Source organism: Ctenopharyngodon idella, chromosome 3 (assembly GCF_019924925.1).
Source record: "Ctenopharyngodon idella isolate HZGC_01 chromosome 3, HZGC01, whole genome shotgun sequence".
Classification (NCBI taxonomy): domain Eukaryota; kingdom Metazoa; phylum Chordata; class Actinopteri; order Cypriniformes; family Xenocyprididae; genus Ctenopharyngodon; species Ctenopharyngodon idella.
The window spans coordinates 46863682-46882152 of NC_067222.1; the positions used below are offsets into that span (position 1 = coordinate 46863682).

General features: G+C 36.5%; 1 protein-coding gene across 6 annotated transcripts in view; it reads left to right on the forward strand.

The window, feature by feature from the left end:
* Positions 1-16870: 16870 nt before the first annotated feature.
* The window catches only part of tex2 (testis expressed 2), a 47506-nt gene continuing 45905 nt past the window's right edge, over positions 16871-18471 (forward strand). For 3 of the 6 annotated variants that reach the window (XM_051887062.1, XM_051887068.1, XM_051887070.1), the window contains exon 1: positions 16872-17097. The gene's annotated coding sequence lies outside the window, so the exon portion shown is untranslated. Of the gene's footprint in view, positions 17098-18471 lie in introns of all 6 variants that reach the window. The other 3 variants (XM_051887061.1, XM_051887069.1, XM_051887071.1) reach the window with 2 other exon arrangements.

Consider the following 18471-nt stretch of genomic DNA (forward strand, 5'->3'; position numbering starts at 1 on the left):
AGCAACAATCAGTGTCAGGCTTCGTTTGAGCCCACACAGGTGATTGTCACTTGTGACATCAGTCTAAAAGTGACAACAACAAACACTGTCTTCTTCTATGATACAGTGGTAGTGAGACACATCTAAGTAAGGGATAATGTACAGTCAGAAAGCCATTATCACAAAATAAAGCTTGGGGTTGACTCTTTTTTTTCTGCCTACTGTTAACATCCTGTGCATAGTCGAGCATTCCAGCCTTTTTACCTGACCTGCAGAGGATGAAGTTGTGTCAACTTTGTACTCTTATAGTCTATCTCAAATTGTACAAATGCTAGAGTCTGACTAGAAATGGGCATACCGAGGTTATGGGGCTTGTTTTGGAAACCACCAATAATAGTTTGAAATATGTTTTATTTTACACATTGATTCAAAACATTATATACCTTTATGCAACTTTTAAAAAAAGAAACAGAAATATCAGAGGATCAAAAAAAAAATTTTTTCATGCACATAGGCTATTTGTTTTGATGAGGCATTGCACTTTTCTACCAGTGCATCTGCACTCACCATTTGAAATTGAAATGCCTGCAATAATTCTTGTGTCACACCTTTTTCTATAACATTGTTGTGTGCAACATACCAAAGCTTCGAATCATTGTCCCAGAAGAAATCCTTGAAGCTGCCTATCCATATTTCTTTTACGTTGCATTCACACAGGGCGTCAGCGCTAACGCTTCTCATTTACTTTGAATGGGTTGCGTTGCTGAACTGAATTGTGGGTTCCGTAGCGTTGCTTCACTCGCGTTGCTTCACTCGCGTTGCTTGCAGCAGAAGTTGAAGATTTCTCAACTCTTCGAGTGCCAACGCAGGCGTCAGCCAATCAGATCACAGACGCTAGCCAATTGCGTTCATGCAACACCGGAGAGTAATGTGATGTTGTACTATGACGGTCACGTCAGTGCAAGCTTCAGACACGCCCTCCGTCAAGCGTTGACGCCGACGCCCCGTGTGAATGCAGCGTTACCTCCTTTCATATCTTTTTTTTTTATGATTCCATCTCCACATTACACCTGTTGTTTTTTCTTCTTCAGCTAGTTCTCAAAAACAATGCCCTAACAACTGTAAATTGTTGCCACCTAGTGGACCCACCAGGGGTGTATACCAGAAAGGAGGTTCAACAAACTCTGAGTTAAAATTTGAACTCTGAGTTGACTTACCCTAAGATGGGAAATTCTGAGATTTCCATTTCAGAACAGCTAAATTGAGTTAGTTTAATCAACTCTGAATAGGTTGAGTTAAGCGCGTGCACCACGACTATGAAAAGCTATGATCAATGCAGCTCCGATATTACGATTCACCATGGCAACAGCACCCAACAAAAAGACGAAAAAAAAAAACATTAACAGGATGCAATAATAACATAGAGTGTAAATGATTAAATGTATTAAAATTATTATAAAATTTTTATAATATTATAATAATGATAATAATTTTATCATTATTAAACACTCGTTAGGCACTTCCACTTTTAGAACATTTTCTTAATTTTTACTGAAAATAAATGTTTTTCTGATGTGACATGTGATGAGAAAAGAGAGAAGAGCGAGCTCAGCAAAGGACTCAGACCCAGATCAATCGCGTCACAAGTTAGTTCTACGCACCTTATGCGTATCTTTTTTAACCTTGTGTTTTAACTTTTGATGTAAAAAGCATACTAACATTATAAGTGCCCAGGAAACATTATAAAACAATAAAACAATGCAGTTCATGACCCCTTTACGAATAAGGCAGCTCACTGGACTTTGGAAAAGAGTCCAGTTGTGAAGTAGTTTATCTCCTGTGCTCCCCACTCCTATTAGCTACCTTTTGGTTCTGTTACTGTAATCCATGTAAGCATTTACTGGGGTTGCCAAGAGATTGTTTTAGAACTGAAGACACTGGATAGAGGTGAGGGGGAGAGGTCAGAAACATTATAGTACGAGAAAAAGATAGAAAGAGAGATTTAGAAGGAGGCCAGGACTCGAGGCCCCTGTGAAGGACAGCTAATCCTGTGCAGGTGTGCTTGAGTGTATGTTACTGCAAGAAGAAAGAGCAAGCATGCACGTGTGTGTATGTGTTCATGTTTGTGTCTGAATGTGAGCGTGTGCTGAACACATCTGTTTATTATTCCAGTGTGTGCTCTGTATGTAAAGAACACCTCTTGCTAAGCGCTGTCAGTCAGCTCTCTCAACTCCCCTGAAGACAGCAGGAGAATCAACATGTCAGTCACTCTCTAACTCTCTAACCATCACACTTCTGGGGATATACCACACTTAAACACAGATTTACATGCATTTTTTGTTTGTTTGTTTGTTTGTTTGTTTAATAGAGGACTGCAGCAAAGATATAAAGTTTTTATATAGCCATTCCTGATACAGCTAGTATGTCCCAAACAAAGAAAAAAAAAATTAACAGCCAATACATGACATACAATAGAATATAAACTAGTATAAAAATCATAATTCAGTTTTCTCCTGGGTCAGACTCAAAAGTCAGGGTATAAAAATGAGACTTTAGAGTTAATTTAAAAGCATTCAGGGCAGGGGCAGATTGAATACTCAGTGGTAAATTATTCCATAACCTGGGTTCGACTACTGAAAAATGGCGGTCACCTCTTTGCTGGGTGGTGTAAGATAAGCAGGTCTGATAAATAGGGGCACAGTTAAAGCTTTAAAAATTAATAAGACCTTAAAATGAATCATATAACTGACTGGTAGTCAATGAAGGGAGGCCAGAATGGAAGTAAATCTATCCTTCTTTTTGGTGCCAAATTGAAACTACAACCTCTGCTCGAAAACTCATCAATGAGGTCTATCAAATGTGGAAAGCATTTTATACCTGAACACACAGCTACTATTCAGAGAAATGTTTTGGTTAGCTTTTTCTTAGTTAGTTCTGCAATGTTTTAGGTCAGTGGATAGATACATGGATCATCGTAAGCTACTGATGTTAGTGAGCTTTTGTATTGATTATGAAAAAAATCTGGAATCTAATCCACTCTAGTACAAGTTTTAATAAAGCTAAATTGTAGTTGAATGTCAGTGTATGTATTTCAGGAGTGGTTCACCTGATTTCACTGAACAGTGTGGCTGTTTTCCATGACCAGCTAGTAATAACTACTCTGTAATGAAATGAAAACTGCTCAAGAACTGAAGATGCTCCATTTGTACTATATACATTCTTACCACAATTTCAAGTTACTGCCCAACACTGAATGTGATATGAAAGGGTTAGTTCACCCAAAACTAACTAAAACAGCAGCTCAGTATTGGCCGGCTCCTGCGTCAGCATCACACGCATGCGTCATGCTGCTCACGTGAACAGCCTCGGCCAATACTGAGCCGGCATTCTGACGTAAACACGGAAGCGCTGAATTGTGTTTACTCCGTCAACTGCATAGAGACTGACAGGGTAGAGAAGAATTTGTTGAATAAAGTTATTTTTGTTTTGTTTTTGCACACAAAAAGTATTCTTGTCGCTTAATAACATTAAGGTTGAACCACTGCAGTCATGCTGACTATTTTAACAATGTCTTTAGTACTTTCCCGGACCTTATAACGGTAACGGTAATTACGTTGCTTTCTATTGGTGATTAAAAAAAAAAAAAAAACTCTTGTAAACTTGCACATATATAATAAAATTATTTTGTTCAAGTCATTTTGTTCACATAAGGTAAAATGGTAACACTTTGGAATACTGATCCTTCATTAATGAATAACTACACAGGAACAAATGAGTAATGCATTATTAACACTCTAGTAACTACTATTAACTATCAAGAAACTCTGATAATACTCTCTAGTAACTACTGAAGTCTTTGTAAACTTGGTTTTTGTAAAGTATTGGATAGTAATAACTCAAGAGTTACTACATAATTCTAAAGGAACTACTACTTATTTGGATCACTTTAGAAAAAGTGAAGATCATTGTAACCCACTAGTAATTATTTAAGTGTTACCAAATACATCAGAAGGAATTACTGTACAAAACTGTACAAAAACCTCAAAAGTTTACAATGACTTCAGTAGTTACTAGAGAGTTATCATGTTTTTCACTTTAGAATACTGATCCAAATTTGGTAATACTTCAGTCATTACTAGTGGGTTACCATGACCTTTTCTTTAGAATTAATTATACATTATGCATTATTCATGTTAATTATGAGCCTGTATATAGTAGATCTTAGTAGTTATCTGGGAGGTATGAAAAAACAATAGTTACTGATTAGCTAATAGTGAACTACCACATTCAACTGAGCACTATTACTTACTAATTCATTAATCAGAGTTTCTTGTTAGTTAATAGTAGTTACTAGAGTGTTAATAATGCATTACTCATTTGGTCCTGTGTAGTTATTCATTAATGAAGGATCGGTATTCTAAAGTGTTACCGGTAAAATATTATATTTTCAGTGGCTAAGTTCTCCAAACAATATATCCATTTATGCAATATTTGCTCATGTTCCAAATTAGGAATTTGCATAGGAATAATTGCGAGATATAAACTTGCGATTGGAAGAAAAAAAATCAGAATTATGAGATATAAACTCTCAATTCTGTGAAAAAAAATGTCAGAATTGATATATAAACTTGCAATTATGAGATTTTTTTAATTTTTGGACTGACTTTTTTTTCTTGCAATTTGAAGTCAGAATTGTATAAACTTGCAATTATGAGACTTTTTACTTTTTTGACTGACTTTTTTTCTTGCAATTTGAAAAAAGTCAGAAATGTGAGAAAAAAGTCAAAATGAACTTTATTTTTTTTAATAATTCCATGGTGGAAATATAAAGTCTTCTACTCAGAGTTTGAAAATGTTTAACAAATTACTCTTTTCATCACTGCTGCCCTGGGACTCACTGTGCATTGCATCCTGTTTTAGAATATTTTTTAGTGTGACACGATTTCTAATCTAGTGGGGGGCAGATGGGGGAGCCAAGCTTGCTTAGTATGGATTGTATGCACATTGGGATGGAACCATTCAGTGAAGACAAGAGAACATCGGTTAAATTGGATAGAGGATTTCAGTGTAACTTTCAGTGAAACTTTCAGGTTTAAAATAGAACACAGAACATGTTCTCAACATTTACTCAACTTCCTTTCAAGGTTCCATTCGCACAGATGAACATTATAATTTGGCTCTAACTAGTTCTCTTTTCATCCTCATGCTTTCATCTGCTGGTCTAAAGGAAAACAGTCCGTTGTGTGGGCCCTGCGGGAGAGAAGAGTTTTAGACTGAAATCCCAGCGCTCCTCAGGCAGAGTAATGAGATGCTGGTCAAAAAAAGTCTTTCAGCTTATGCCCCCTGTGGGCTCCTTTGAGATCCTCAGGGGTGCCGGTGCTCCGCGACCCAAGTTTTAATGAATCAATCACACTTGTTGATTGGACACTGGAACTGATCACCTGATCTAGAGTTGTCAATCAAGAGTTGTTTCAAAGACCCCCTGGCAACTTGTTGACCCCCTGGGTTGTGTACACTTTCCATTTACTTCACTTTCTTTCCATCTACAACCTCCATATACCATCTTTCTTTTCTTTTCTTCTCCCACTCACTTTCTCTTGGTCTCAGTGTGAATAATGATTCAAAGCGGTAAAGTCGTCAGATACAAAACATCTCTCATCTGGCTGTCAGATCATAATTAAGTCTTCAAAGGCAGAGATAGCTTTGAAAACGATTACCTTACACTGATATAAGATATATTCAAACATTATCTCCACCTCTTCCTTAATCCCATTCTTTTCATCCTATGATTGTATCACAATATGACTGTGTTTGTTTTATCATAATCATTTTACTTGACTCTGCTGCTGAGAACATTCTGATCAGAGCATGTAAATGGGGCGAAAGAGTGGAAGTCTAAAACACTTTTTTTGATTCAAGATTCAAAGAACTTTATCCCACATTGCCAAATCATTCATAACATGATGGCTCTAATCCAAAACTGACTGTACTGCCAATGTGGGCATTACATATTAGGTTCACTCTTCTGAAATGTGTAGAATACCTTGTTTTGTCTCATTTCAGGAAAGCATCACATATATCATAGAGAAAGCAATCCCATAATCCATTATGACAAACTCAGCAAAAAAAAATAAAAATAAATAAAGCATTCATTCAATGACAACAAACATAAATTAAAATGTGTAAAAAAAATTTAAATGTCTATTTTACCCAATATTTGTGTGTTGAATATGAATTGTGCTTATCAAAGATTTGCATCAGCTTAGCAATATGCTAATGAAATACAATTGTGTGTCCAGTTTTTTGTCTACAGGACTCCAAAACAGTCATTTATGATGTTGGTTCAGGTTTTTATAATTATCTATGTATTTTGATGTGTGACCCTGAGCATTCTCCAATTCAACCAGTTTGAAGATGTGTAGTGTTAGGGGGCCTCCAGGAACAGGGTTGGGAAACACTGGACCAGAGAATTTTGTTTTTTTAAAGTCTGAGAGTCTTTTAGGTGCTTCTTTCTTTCCTTCTTTCTTTCTTTCTTTCTTTCTTTCCTTCTTTTTTGAAAATGGTTACACTTTATTTTAAGGTGACGTAGTTACATTGTAATTACTCAAATAAGTACTGAGTAACATTAATTAACTACATGTACTTACTATATAGAGTTACTATACAGTTAGGGTTAGGGTTTGATTTAGGGTTAGTTACTTGTAATTATGTATAATTTACTGTTATTACTATAGTAAGTACATGTAGTAACGTGTAACTACATCACCTTAAAAAAAGTGTTACCTTGAAAATTCCAAGTGACCTTCATGTGTCTTCACCGAGGAGAGGCTTCTGTCTGGCCATTCTGCCATAAAGCCCAGATCAGTGGATTCTTGCAGTGATGGTTTTCCTTCTCTAAGTTTTTCCCATCTCCACATATAATCTCTGGAGCTTATCCAGAGTGACCTTTGGGTTCTTGGTCACCTCTCTTACCAAGATCCTTCTTCCCTAATTGGCTTGGCAGCCAGCTCTAGGAAGAGTCTTTATTGATCCAGACTTCTTCTATTAACAATTATGGAGCCCACTATGCTCTTGTGTACATTCAATGCAGCATAAACATTTTTGTAGCCTTCCCCAGATCTGTGCCTTGACACAATTCTGTCTCTGCTCTACAGGCAGTTCTTTTGACCTCATGGCATGGATTCAGTTGGTAGACCTTATATAGACAAAGGTAGACCTTTCCAAATCACATCCAGTCAATTGATTTTCTCACAGATTTAATCCAATCAAAGTGAATTACATATATTTTACATATATATTACACATATATGTGTAAATTTTCACTCTTTGTTGCTCTCTTTCTTGGAGTTTTACTAAAATAGGGGAGGCAAATAGAAAAGGTTTGTTGGTGAATAGCTGCACTGTGCTGGGCAGCTCATTTCATGTGGAGGAGCCATGCTGAGCATGCAGCTTTCTCCTGAGGCTGAGCCAGTCAAACTCACACCACTCCCTCTCTAAAGACCTCTGGGGGTGTGGGAGGCAGCGCTGTAACCCAGAAACCCCTTCACTCTCCATTTGTTCCATGGGAACTTGCAATGTGCAATCTAATCCCACTTCAGTGGGAGAGCAGCTATTGAAAACAGCTTTTACATACTCCACTCCACAAGTGGCTTCTGGCTGCTTCAGTGACTTTGAGTCTGGTCTACTGAACACTCACTGACTCCTGCGTGTGGTAATCAACATGGGAGAATGGAAGTAGTGTCTGAATGTACACAAAACTACAGGGGCTGTCATGTTGTTTGAGCTTCTATGTTAGTGTTCTTATGCAGCCAGACTTTTGAATATAAGAAAAAGTCTAGCCCACACTGCAGCTTATTCTTGCCTAGAACAGCCTAGAACAAAAATGAAGATTTCAGTCATTCTTTGCATAATGCCCACCTGTCGTCTTCATTGACTGCCCACGAACAATGTCTACCTTGACCCGTCCTCAAACACTGTAGTTGTAGCTGAGGCCTGGAAGAGGCCTTTGATTTGTGTTGTTGACATGTTGAGAAGAGGCTGTCACAGCCACAGATGCCATACCAACCTGCCCTGTCCCAGCCACAGACTCCATCTCAGGATCCATCCCTGTCTGCCCAGAGGTCATCCTAAAGTCTGCTCCAGAGCCACCCACCTTGCCTGCCAGCCTTGTTATGCCACCAGAATCCACCTTTACCAGCCGCATGATTTTCTTTCCCAAACCAGTTCAGCGCAAATCCAGCCAAATTTCTTTGGTTAAGGATAGGATGTAAGGTAGGGTTAGGGGTTAGTATTTGTTGTAGTACTGAGTAAGAAGTCAGCACTGTGATTGACATGACCAATAAAATCTTCAGAATCGGTTGCAGGGAATTGATATGGTAAAACTAACACCATTGTTACTGTTCGTATCACTGTGTATCAAGTGCTGAGGAAGATCCAGACCTGAAATTCAGATCTGGTAATGGTTGTTTCATTTCAGATACGTTCTGTAAGTGGTAGACCAATCACATCAGACTGGGCCATCTGACCAATCAGAGCAGAGTAGACCAATCACAACAGAATGGGCCACCTGTCCAAACAGAGAAAAGGAGACTCCCGGAAACGAGGGGTTTAGAGAGACTGAATCCTTGTTCAAACTGTTTCTGACATTGTCTGACACTGTGATGCTGCAGTGTATATGAGAAAGATTTTATTTTTATTTTTTACCTTGGATGCATGTAAGCCTATTGAAGGAGACCACCAAAACAAAACTAGGAACCTTTAAAGTAGCATTATAGGGGCACATTAAAGACACCAGGATCACACATATGATGCCTTGACATTCTTGCTAGTTAGCTCATTAGGATGAAGAACAGAGATTGTCTACAACAAAACTCTGAAGCACTCATTGTAGAAGCTAGGGAACATTGTCTGGTGTAAACTGGGAAGTTACTGATTTTCTAGACCAAAACCAGTGTACTCAACTCTTGGAAATCATTTTGGAACTTGCTGTTTGCTGCAGAAAGCTTGTGCTATTTTTGTGTTTAATATACATCTGATGGTTGGTGAATGATGTACCATCTAAAGTTGAGACCATTAACAAGTGTAATAAAGAAGCTAACCAGAACAAAAGCTTCAGAAAGTAGTGAGAGACTATATCCTGCCTCCATTTCTCCTCTTTTTTTGCTGGGGCCCATCACAAGACATGAGAAAGTGTCATCTCTTTCTGGAAACAGCAAAGTGCCTGTCAAGACATCAGCTCATTAGACACAACAGCAGACAGAAGCTCATGATGTGTGGCACAATGTTGACCAGCATCCAAACTGTGTGTTTGCATTCAAAGCTGGACTGTTTTCGTCCTGTTTGGTGGGAGAGTGAGGGTGGTCCTTGACTGAAGACCCCACACTCTGATTGCATACTCTGTTTGACCCCTGAAACACACACAGCACTGCTCACACACTGTGAGCCTTCCAGTGGGCTTGTCACTTAAAACCCACAACTGAAACAAAGAGAAAAAAGATGCCTGTGAAAGATGCAAACTCCAGACAATCACAAACAGAAGCTTCTCTCTCACCTCTCTTTCTCACAATCACTCTCCCTTTTACAGCTCCACATCCATCTACCTTCAATTTGAATTGAGCTAGCAAACAAAATGTAGAATTATAATTCAAATATGAATTTCAGGAAGTACAATGAAGACTGAAACTGAAATTTTCATATGACTACTGTAAGCGTATTTTAATAATACATTTAATTTTTATAGCACAAACTGCCTTTTAACCTGTCATCATACAAATAGACAGAAACAGTTATAGAAGTTACAGAAACATTATATATTAGATATTAAATAATTAGACACTAGAGGGGGGTTGGGTAATTAACATAAAATTATTTCTTTTTTCTTCATTTTTATTAAACAGTGGTTAATTGAACCAATTTTTGTCTTTCTCTTTAAATAAATGTAATTATAATGAACATTTTCTTAAGTGTTCTCTTAAAGGTTACAATAAACTTACATAGCCCAAACTATTACATTCAGTTGCTATTTATTTTTAGATATGATAATCAACACTCAAATAAATAAATAAATAAACATGTAAATTGCACATAAGGAAGGTTTTGCATAAACTTAACTTTGCATTTTATAATTAAATCTAATTACAAAATCATTTTTCAATTATTTTTCTACTGTAATTCATCTTTTAATTATAATCATTTACACAGTTACTGTGATAACCTGACATGACAAATTTATTTAAACATAATTAAGACATTACTAACAGGTAAAGTAAATATAATGTAATAATAATGTAATGTAAATAGAAGCTAATACAGCACAAATATTTAGTGAAATGCTCCCCTCTAGAGTTAATTTCTCTAGTGAACTAACATGCTGTGGACACTAAATGACTTGCCTGAGGTAACTGTAATGCTACATGAGATATTATTCTCAAGCTGTTTTATTGATGTCTTTCTGCAGTTGAAACACTGGTTGAGAGATTACATGTAAACAGATCTATGCATTGATCATCTGTTCATCTTCTTCTGTGTTTTTTCCTGATGTGGAAACAATGTTTCATTAATGCACGCGCCCCCTTCTGGATTGAAGTGTGGAGTGAGCCTGTGACTGACTGTACTCATCGTCTGACTGCATGAACCGAAATGTGACGTCCGTACAGTTGACGGTTCAGAATGAATACATGTACCGTTACACCCCTAGTATATTGACGAACACTTCATTTACTTCTCTAATTTAAGCCAACTGACTGCGAAATACATATCAGTCCATGGACCCCATCTTCTGTCCTCGTAGCTTTTGCATTATGAAGTCATATTGGACTATTGATGGTCTATAGCAGTGGTTTACAATCCTGGTCCTGGCGAACACTGCTCTGCACATTTTTTATGTCTCTCTTATTTGACACTTTCGATGCAGTTCATGAAGCTCTCTCCTAACGAGCTGATGATCTGAATCAGGTGTGTTTAATAAAAGAGGCAAAATATGATCCCCAGGACCAGGATTGAAAACCACTGGTCTAAGGTCAGGGTTCAAAATAAACTTTACCTTACCTAGTGTTTAATTTGAGCCGGATCCTGTTCTGGAAATGGTCAGATTTTGGATTTTTTTTTTTTTTGCGTTGCGGCATTTGTTTTTAAATGAACCAGCATTAACAAGTACATTATGCTACCTTCACGTGCTCTCTGAAATTTGATAATTCCCACTTCTGAAGTCGTGGTTACGAGCTCATTGCATTCAAGTTTAAAAATGGGAGGGCATTCATGTGCAATATTTACCTAGGAAACTCATAATTATGATCATTCCGAGAGCATGTGAAGGCAGCATTAGCCTGCATGGTGACAGTGCGTGCGCACATGTGAGAGAGACAGAGGGAGTGCAGGTTTAGGCAGATGAATTTTTGTAGATCTTTGTTGTCCTTTAGTGGTATTATTTATCTGTTTGACTTTATACTGTTCATAGCAAATATAAAAGGAATTTTTATATGCATTTGCAGTTCTTTAAAACTAATCCTACAAAAAATGTGAAGACAGAATTATTGAGAAAAATTTGCGACGATTCTAACAAAAGTCCATCTAAAAGCTGTTAGAAGATGTGTAGTAGTCACATAGCTTGACCTTGGCCACTCTGCGGCAACTCAACTTTTCTTGAGTAGAGGGTTTGAATGTCTTTTATTTTAACAGTGTGTGTGGCTTACATCAGCGAGAGTCTGACTTTTGTTTTAATAATTCAATTTAAAGCACTTGCATACTTGATACCCCTGTGATAATATTTGATCCAAAATGCATGCGCAATGTCATCATTTGTGGGCGGGGCCCCTCTCATGGTTTATAGGGCCTCCAAGATTTGCAATATGCCACTGATTTAAACCATGTTGCAGTTGCAGTAACCGGCCGATATTTCAGTTTTATGTACTCGCCACAAACGATTTGTATTTGAATTTGGTGTTTGGACCTTGTCCTTGGGTGTGCCATCTAAGGCTGACACTAAGGATGAATCTTTAACACTGTTAAAAAAGCTTTATGTTGTCCGTTCAAACTATGTGTGATGAAAACTACTTTTTAGAAAACAGTTAATTTAGAACGGACAACATAAAGCTTTTAACACTAGAAAAACATAGCTTTATACATGCTGCACGTTTTCATTTCCATCTGGAAAACATGAGGAAAGAGAGTTAGAGAGAACATGACCTCATCGGCTAGCAGCTCCTTTTCATATTCATCCTTGCTGTGCACATCAAAGACTTTCAAAGGCAACCAAGAAAAATATTCCTTCACAGCGCACCTGATCTGAGCAGGAAAGATTTGGATTATGATATGCAAATGGGGCTTTGTTATCTGAGCTGACATTCATTATGAAAGCAAGCTTTCTCTCGCGCTGACTTTGTCTCTCTCTCTTTGCACGTCGGCCACCCCTGTGCTCTTATTTAAGATCAAAAGGTTACAAACAACAAAGCGAGGCCTTGTTGAAAAACCTTGAGCTCTGAAGCGTTCGGCCCTGTGTGTGTGAGTGTTGAGCGGTCAGCTGACAGCCTGCCATAAAGGAAACATCAAGTTGGTAGAGCTTTATGGTATAGTTTCACAAAACGCAAAATCAAAAGTATTTAATTTTAAAGTATTTAAGTAATATTTTTCTTATTACGACCACTGCCATTGTTTGCAACAATAACACATTTACATACACACATTTACCTACCAATTCTTATTATACCATAAAATAAAAGTTTTTTTTTTTTGTCTACATTATTTACATTTATATATATATATATATATATATATATATATATGTGTGTGTGTGTGTGTGTGTATAAGTAATTTTATTCTTATAAGTACTTAGACTATAGACTTTATGTGCCAGAGAAACAAGCAGTGCTGTAATTAGTGCAGCGCATTACAAGTAACTTAAATTACATAAACAGATTACTTTTTCAAGTAACTACTAAAATGAAGCAATGCGTTACTTTTTCAATTTACAACAAAATATCTAAGTTATTTTTTCAAATAAGTTTCAATATCTAGTGATGGCCGATTTCAAAACACTGCTTCAAAGCTTTACAAATCTTTTGTTTCGAATCAGTGGTTCGGAGCGCATATCAAACTGCCAAAGTCACGTGAACTATTGAAATTCTGAAACAATTATGATGTAATGAAGCCTCGTTTACTGAAATCACGTGACTTTGATACACACTTCGAACCACTGATTCAAAACAAAAGATTCATAAAGCTTTATAGCAGTGTTTGGAAATCGTCCATCACTAGATATTATGGAATTTTTTTTTTTTTTTTGGCGCACAAAAAGTATTCTTGTCGCTTTATAATATTAAAGTTGAACAACTGTACTCACATGAAATGTTTTAAATATGTCTTTAGTAGCTTTCTGGGCAAGTGTTAATTATCTTGCTGGCAATAGAGGCCTCACTGAGCCATCGGATTTCATCAAAAATATCTTAATTTGTGTTCCGAAGATGAAAGAAAGTCTTACGGGTGAAGAACGACATTCTTGGGTGAACTAACCCTTTAATCCAGAATTGCAGCACAGCTGAAAGGTTTGTTTGAGCTGTCTCCTCTACTGTACAGGCGTAAATATGCCTTCATATTAGAAATATTTCCTTCAGCCTGAGGCTTATTCGTTTCACTTTTGGTGTGAAAGGGCCTTAACATTTGCCAAAAAATAGACCTTGTTGTTGTTATAAAACAAACAGGCAAGCCCAGCCCAGGTGAGAAAAAGTAAATCAAAAGTAATGTAACACATTTCATAAAAAGTAACTATGTAATGCTAAGTAATTAGTTACTTTTTTGGGAGTAATGCAATATTGTAATGCATTACTTTTAAAAGTAACTTTCCCCAACACTGGAAACAAGTGCACAGCCATCTTTAGAATTTTGTGTTTGAACTACCATATTTGCGGTTTATAAATTTTCTCTGTGTTGTCAAAGAGTAATTAGCTGGTGAAGTGGATTTACTTATTGTAGAGTTAACGAAAGTTATCATAAGCATTGAAATGTTTGAAGCGGATGTCACAACAAATGTTAGTAAACCGGGAAAATTTTAAAAATGAACGGTTCATTCATAAATCCGTAAGATCTTACCTTCATCCTGAGGAATTACAAACCGGAAGACAGAAGACAACGAGCGCAGCACTGAAAAGAGTGGGGGGCTACATAAGGTCCATGTGTCAATGTATTATTTGTTGTATAGCTACCTATAATGCTGATTTTAATTGAAAAATCATTGTCACAGTATTTTTTTCATTATTGTAATTTAGAGAAGAAAAATGTGTGTAATATACCATGACCCTTAAGAGAATCTTTTGGTAATCTGGAATGTGAAATATGAAAATTCTGTTTATATTTGTTCATCATAAAGATATTTTGAAGAATGTTGGTTACCAAACCGTTTTACCTTTCATTATAGCCTATGAAGAAAGAGAGAAAAAACTTTGCTCATTTTTCAAAAGATCTTCTTTCATGTTCCACAGAAAAAAAGCCATAAAAATGTAATGAAAATGCTGTCATACTATGCAAAATAAATAAATAAATAATAATAAATCTTAATGGTCCTAAGAAAGGCTTTCTTTTCTCATTTAAAATATATTTTCTTTATTTTTATTGTTATTGTCTCATATGACTGAACATTTCTTCGTAAGATTCCTCATGATATCTGCCATGAAAACAGAGCTTTTATGCGTCCTCCATACACACAAAAAGACAGTTGAGTTGAAAGCAGGTAAATAGAGGTGGCTCTCTTCTTTTGAGTTATTAGTTCACAGAGCAGTTTGTGCTCAGCAGTGTGACTGAGGTGTGCAGTTTATTAACTTCATAAAAGGGCTGCTATTAGGGCGAGAGGAAGGCGATCAGTAGTTCCTCCTTTCAGCCTAGCAGCAGGAGTCTTTGCGGCTTTGATCTCGATCACGGCTAAATGTCTTCTGTGAGACAGAGAGCTGCTGGGAACAGGACTGCATCAATTATTAACTCCCTCTCTCTCCTGTATGCGAGCAAATGACAGCAGGTTTGTTTGCTCTCTCAGTTCTTTCTTAATGAACACTCCTAAAATGGCATCTATAGCAGAGTACGCAAGTCACATGATTTGATTTCATCACCTGTGTTGGGGAAAGTTACTTTTAAAAGTAATGCATTACAATATTGCGTTATTCCCTAAAAAAGTAACTAATTGCATTACTTTTTATGGAAAGTAACGCTTTACATTACTTTTGCGTTACTTTTTCTCACCGGGGCTGTGCTTGCTTGTTTGTTTCTTAATAACAACAAAAAAGTTCTATTTTTGGCAAATGTAAAGGCACTTGCACACCAAAAGTGAAATAAATAAGCTTCAGGCTGATCACAAATGTGATGTTTATCTAAACATTTTTGCTTATTAGTATGGTTGAATTGGCTCATCGAAGGTCAGCAGCAAAGACATTGGTTAATAAAGTGAGATTAATACATGAAGTATATTTGTTTAATTTAATATATTTAATTTTTGCAGGTTTGTGCAATATTCTGAGATTGCATTTCACTGTTTTTATTCATTTTGAGGAATACTGACTCTGTTTTTGTGCAAGTAAGATGAGTAAATGCTCATATTTAGTCTAGAACAATAACCATCATGATCTCACAGCGCACAAAACACCTTTGCACTTACTCACGACTTCTCTCAACATGGGGACAGGAGAGATGTCAGTCAATACATGGGAGAACAATGTAACTTGCGTTACTTATTTGAAAAAGTAACTCAGATATTTTGTTGTAAATTTAAAAGTAATGCGTTACTTTACTAGTTACTTGAAAAAAGTAATCTGATTACGTAACTCAATTTACTTGTAATGCGTAACCCCCAACACATATTTCATCACAGTGAAATATGAAATACTATCTAATATATATATATATATATATATATATATATATATATATATATGGTAACTTGAAAATATATCAAATTAGTATTTTGACAAACAATTGTAATTATTAAATAATAATACAAAACATGATGTGAAATGCTCCATTTGAGTCTGTATTTGAGATTAGTGAAATAAACATCTGAATTAAATGCAGGAGGTTCTCTGTAAAATATCCTACATCCATTGACTGGAGAATGAATCAAAAGCATTGCTTCACAAATAATATTAACTCCTTTTATCGTTAGTTTAGTTGTAATTCATTTCAGCTTTACTGAAGAAATTCTGTATCATCAGTGACCACTAGATGGAGCTGCTTCATTTCAAACTGCAGTCATGAGTCTTGAGAACGTTTGATCAAATCAGCTGGTCTTTACCTCCTTGAAATAAGCAAACTGCTGGATACATGAATTACTCGTCTCATCTTAATCTTATCATTTTAAACGTTGATGTGATAGATATATAGCATCTGTTGTGATGCGTTCAGTATGTTTTAATAAAACATAAACTCAACAATCTCAGCTCTCCAAAGATTGCATGTCATAAGTATTCAGTCCCTGTGTTGAAGTTTTAAATGCTAGGAAATGTGGATGTCAAGTGGGCACCGTTGGTTCAATAAGAGATAAAGCTACAACAAACCATCCCAACACTGATAAGAAAGTTTAACATTTTCCTGCTCACATAAAGAGACGTGTGAAATAATTAAAAGAGGATGATGAGAGAGTTTAAAGGCAAGATTGTAAACTGGACTGGAATTAGAGAGCTTGTGCTCTATTTGTGCATGATTTGAATGCATTTAAACCACTGCATGGACAAGGAATTAACATTCATAGACAATGAGCATAGTCTATAATATAATATAATATAATAAATATAATATAATATAATATAATAAATACATCCAGCAGGGGGCGCCTCTGCCCTACAGATTCGTCCAGCTCATAAAAACAAACACACGCCCTTCCAGCAGACATTTTAATCCAGCACAGAGCGTGTGAACGTAGACGTGTATCTCCATTTCCCGCGGATTATCGTTTGATTGCTGTCGTCTGGGGGTCTGTATGGTTTATTTTCGCTCCGCTTCCCTGATGTGTTGCTGTCACTGGATTATAAACACAGACATGATCGCATCTACGGGCGGGATCGATTGTGGACGCACATGCGAATATATAACGTGTTGGATGAGATTGTGTGTGTAGTTTCGGCAGGATAATGAAGAAGTGTAATGGTAAGATCGCTCACACGCCCATCATCATCTGTGTGTCGTTGCTATAAGCCGCATCCTTGTCTCGAGACAGACGAGTATCATAGCAACCGCAAATCTTTTCATCATCTGTTGATGCTTAATAATCTGTTGTGAAACCTGATGGCGTCGCGTGCGATTGATATGCTGCGGAAAGTGACAGACAGCTGTTAGATGAGTTACAAAGAGTACAGTGACGGTATCAGCAGGTAATACCGTGGTATGGGGTGATTACCGTGTTCATAAACTGTAATATTTATATCATACTTCAAAGAACAGAAGGTACTTGTCCTACTACTTTGCCATTACCATGTTACATGTGCAGAAACGTGGTATTAGCATGTTAGATGTCCAGAATATTTTATCATCATGGTACCATGTACAAAGCAATGACAGTATGGTACTTTAATAGTAATTTCATAATAATACCATTTGGCAAAGTAAATCATACTCAGGATTTCAGATTATTGACTGACCCGTACGTTAGCCAAATAGAAACCACAGTGATTGTTACAGTAAAATTGTGGTAACTCACTCTCAGCCATCCATTATCATCAAAAACAGCATTGACAAAGAAAGATTTTCAAGTTTCTTCCATAATATCTGACTATCTAAAACAATAAGCAGAGTAACAAACAAAAGGCCAGAGAGATTTTCTGTGTTCACGCTTAGTTGTGTTGGATAAATCATCCAAAATTGTAATTCTCACTGCTCTAAAAATAGAAAAATATCTATTTTGCATTGCAAACACAGATTTAAGGCCAGGATGATTGGCTAATAACCTGTTTCAACTGATGATTATGTATGCTTTTTACATTTGTTGATAAGTAATTTTTATTTCTATATCACCTTTCTAGAGCAAAGTGCTTTACATCCAAATATAAAAAGGAAATCAAAATAAGAGTGACAGACATCAGATAAAAACAGAGTAATAAAGAACAATTTACACAAAAGTAAGTTTAAACAAGTGGGTTTTTAGCTACTTTTTAAAAGTGTCCACAGATCTCAAATCCAAAGGGAGAACATTCCACAATTTGGGGGCAACACCCTCAAGGGCACAGTCACAGATTTAGTCTTCAGTCTAGAGCGAGGGACGGCTAACAAGACCTGTTGAGAGGATCTCAGATTCCTGCTGGAATTAGAAGGTTGCAACAACTCTTATATAAACAGGAGCTTGGCCATGCAATGCTTTAAACACAATCACAAGAATTTTAAACTGAATTCTACATTTAACTAGGAGCCAATTTAAAGAAATTAAAATTGGTGTTACATGTGATCTCTCAGATGATGTAGATGACTGTAAAAAGAGAATTACAATAATCAAGTTGAGTGGAAATGAAAGCAATAAAGATGCTCTTA